Genomic DNA, 4,718 nt, shown 5'->3' with positions numbered 1-4,718 from the left:
AATACTTGGAAACAGATTTAGAGATTCGTAAGAGTTCTCGAGTCTTCCTCAGCATCAGAAAATTAGTTCTTCCAACACACCAAAATCCCTGGTTACCTAAACCTCATGCGTAAAACTTACATATCCTTTCCCTTCTTTTGAAATATTCCGTTCCTAGATTATTTGGTGTTACATCTAATCTTGTGTTTTTCAACTCAGGTCTAAGTCGTGTGACTATGATCATTCAGATGCCAGGAAGCAAAAGTGGACTTTTTTCATGCATTCATAAATTCACATTACAATATGATCCACATTACATCAATTTGGATGATCCATTTATGCATTAATGGTACAAATTATTTTGAATCCTTTTGGGATTTACCTATGAATGGATTAAGCGGATTTACATGTTATGGAGACTTTGGTTTCTTTGTCATTTTCAATTTGTGAAGGAAGCCTTTAATTTATAGAATGAATTAAAAGCAAAGTACATATATTTGGAACATCCATTTGGTTTTGTGTTATCAAAGCATATTTCCTATTAATTTTGCCAATTTTACTCTAAAATCGCATATATATATATATATATATATATATATATATATATATATATATAATGTGTATATATACGTATATATATATATATATGTATGTATATATATGCATATATATATATATATATATATATATATATATATATATATATACATACATATATATATATATATATATATATATATATATATATATATATATATATATATATATTATGATAACCAATTTTAAAATATATTTCTGAGAATAGAGTTAAGTGACTAGGTTTGATAAAAAGAACTCAAGTTTTCTTTTAATCTTGTTACGATTGTAGATGTCTCTTTATTGAAATTAAGATTATATTATTCAATAGATTTGAAAACTCTAAACAAGTAAAACCACTTGAGAAATGTACTTGCTTGACTTAAACTTTTTCTTCATTACGGTGAAAATCTTGTCAGGATGAGATGTATCTCTGAATTAACAATTCAACTATTTTTATAGCAATCTCTCTCTCTGCACCATTTCCTTCGGGAGATCCAGCAATTAGCTTCTTCTTCTTCTTCTTCTTCTTCTTCTTCTTCTTCTTCTTCTTCTTCTTCTTCTTCTTCTTATTCTTTTTCATTTAATATTCTTTTGGTAAGTTTTCTCTAAGTCAACCCTTATGGTTTTTATATCTCAATATTCTATCTCTTTTTATACTTATGTTATTTAATAACCATATTCAAGGGATTTTTTTTTTCTTAAATAAAGAACCAATTTGTATCCAGCAAATAACATATAAAAAACAGAGATAACAGAAACAATGAACAAATCCCAAATACAATTAATATCACATTCCTATAATGACCATTAACAAATATTCCCCTAATTATGCATAAAGGATTTAAGATAATCAAAAGAAAAAAATTGGATAATGAACTCTTTCATTCTCATCATAGAAATTACATTATTAGAAAGTGTTGCGATTGGCTTGTCAGTTTACAGACAATTAAGTGGCCCTCTTTGAAAGGTTAAGTGCCTGCATGGGGTCTCTCTCTCTCTCTCTCTCTCTCTCTCTCTCTCTCTCTCTCTCTCTCTCTCTCTCTCTCTCTCTCGTCCAGTCTATTTTTTTATTTAAGAATAACAGTGTAGGCCTTATATATACAGTTGAAAGAAAAACAAAATTCTGCCTTTTCTTCAGCCTAATTTCATTTTCTTTTTTTATTTTTCTCAAAATCTTATATTTTCAACGTTTCCCTAAAAAATGTGCTATTCAAGAAGTTAGATTTTACCTTAAGTTAGTCCCACCTCTGAACTCTTTTGGTGCAATATAACTTTTTTCTTATTCTTTTAGTTTAGAAAAGCATTATTTCGAAAGCATTATTTCGAAACCAAGTAAGATTTACTGTCTTTCTTCCCAGCAGACTCAACCCTCCCTAAGGGTATGGCGAACAAGTATTGCAAAGAAGGTATTTTAGACTGGCGTTGGTTGATTATTTATTTATAAGTTGTTAGAGTTTTTAGAAGTTAGTAAGACCAATATTCGACCGACCTTCTTTGCTTTAAGAATGAAGAAAAACATTCATATGATTGTTCCTTATTTTAATAATACACTTCATCTCCCACTTTGTTCATTGAAGTAGAGATAAAAAAAAAACAAGTACTCCTAGATCCAGTGAGGTTGGCACTGGACCGATGAAAGTGGCTATTAGCTTGCTGACAGGGACAATCGATTTTGCTGAAAGAGGTGGCTATGGTGAGAGGGTGGGTAGGATAAAAGGATATCTGGAGACAACGGCTTTTCTCTGGATCAGGGGAGGGTCGAACAATGTCACGGATGGATTGTCGAGGAGAGATCTAGCTGTGTCCTGGTCCTTTGGGGAGATAATGAGCTCTCCCTTCCGGTTAGGCCTGGCTGTGATCTGCATACCAGGCTTGGTAGCCATGGCAGCGACAGCAGTGTAGGAGATGGAGCTGTCAGTTTTTTTTTGGAACATGAACTTTGGGAGGGGTCTCTTGTCGTCCTTTTTAGGTGCTGGAATGCTGGTGGCGATGGCAGTGGCTTCTTTCAGGAGTTGGGTGAGGCAGGCAGTGCAATTGCAATCCAAGGAACGGTCTTCCTGAGGGACTTACTGGGTCTCAATAGATTCGGTTTCCATGGCTGTGGAAATCTCAGGCGCTGAGGTTGGATATATATCAGTTGCTGCAACTGGCTGCAGTGGAGTTGAGGGTGCAGACGAGGGTTGAGGTGTGGTTTCAGTCCGAGGAGTTGTGGCAGGTGATAGCTGGGGTGTTGGAGGCATTGGGAAAGGGCGCTCTGGGCTCTTCCTTCGTTTGGAAGGAGGTACATCCGGCTCCCTGAAAGCTGTTGGGGTCCTGAAATACTTCAGGCACTTTTCAGATACAATCTTGCATTCCTTGCAGCTGCATCTCATGGTGATTGTAGGCAGTGTCTTGTCACTTACATCAGTGATTCTGAGGCCTATTGTACTGAATACTCTGACTCTATTCTGTTGTTAGGCCTCACAGCTGTCGCGGTCACAGGATGGATCCTTGTACCACTTCCTACAGTGGCGTTCGTTTACAGGATACAGGTGCCATGCCCAGTCTCCAAGGTAGAAGACGGACATGGTAGAGAAACTCTACCGATGGCGCAGTGAAACTTTCACTGTGCGGGAGCAGAGTGAGAGATGTTGTCGGTGCGAGAGCTACGCTGAGACTGATGTGTGTGTGAGAGAGAGAGAGAGAGAGAGAGAGAGAGAGAGAGAGAGAGAGAGAATTTTCATGCGGCCGGCAAACTAAGCCGGAAGTTGTTGCTTGTTTTATTTGGTGTTCATTCAGTCAGCGAAGTTCGAAGTTAGCTGCTGGCTGTCAACTCGTTACACTGTTATCTCGTCTTTGGTCCCACTGTAACCCTTTCGACCTATTTGCCTTCTAGGTGAAACACGGATGCAGACACTAGGGAAAAGGTCAAAGGTCACGTTTCTCCCATTGGGCATGTTTGATTCTCATCCCGGGTCATTGCCTTTTTCAAAACAGGTCAGACGAAAATGTCAATGTTTTTATTTATGTTTTTGTTTATTTTGCTTTTTGTGGATGTTTGACTGCATGATCCTGAAAGCACCAAAGAGGGTTTGTTTATTCAAAACTGAATATAAAAACCTGATGATGTTATTTTCCTTTTTTATGGAGGTATGTTTCCAGACAGGGCAAAGATGAAAGTATTCCATAGGAATTAAAACTTTGGAAAGTTTACTATTGTGTGAAATATCATTAGTTAATGTCTTTTGTGATAAGATTCAAAATTCTTTCTTATATATAAGTCAAAATAGAATTATAAAGTAAAAGTGTATATCTATTTATCTATCTATCTATCTATCTATCTCTATAAGTATATGTGTATAATTATATATATATACACACACATATATAAATATATATATATATATATATATATATATATATATATAAATATATATATATATATATATATATATATATTTATATACAGAGAGAGAGAGAGAGAGAGAGAGAGAGAGAGAGAGAGAGAGAGGAGAGAGAGAGAGAGAGAGAGATTAACTTCCTCTGGGCCCGAATGTTAGAGTTGTTTATTTGAGGAAAACGTCCGAATAATTTTTTTCCTCTTGATGCTATCACCCGAAGCTTGAATGACTTATGAAGACAAAATGCTCTGAGAGAGAGAGAGAGAGAGAGAGAGAGAGAGAGAGAGAGAGAGAGAGAGAGAGAGAGAGAGAGAGAGAGAGAGAGAGAAGATTAATTTGATATAGTAATTGTAACTAGATACAAGAATAAGATTGGCATCAGACAATCTAATCCTCAGAATAATATTTATCTCTCGAATTTCTTATATACTAATTCATTTAAACAAAAAACTAATTGTAACAGGAAATACAACAGAGATCTTTGTAATACTCAAATTAATTAATATATTAGAAACTGTTGATGCGAAAATAAATTCAATGATAAGTTTGGAATGAAACGTTTTGGAACGTTGGGGGATTTCGTCGGAACATCAAGGAAAATCCTCTTGAGATAAACCAACGTTTAGGAAATAGTTAAATAGATTCGTCCTGAAATTGAGATGATAAGGACACAAGACTCTGAGATAAGAAGGGCAGAGTTAGAAAAAAGTGGTGTGGCGTAATCACTCCTGGGTCACTGTTACGATCTTAAAGCGTTACTGGTTCTTTTAATTATTAAGA

Source organism: Palaemon carinicauda, chromosome 25, assembly GCF_036898095.1.
Source record: "Palaemon carinicauda isolate YSFRI2023 chromosome 25, ASM3689809v2, whole genome shotgun sequence".
Taxonomy (NCBI): domain Eukaryota; kingdom Metazoa; phylum Arthropoda; class Malacostraca; order Decapoda; family Palaemonidae; genus Palaemon; species Palaemon carinicauda.
Note: the sequence above shows the minus strand (reverse complement) of the source record.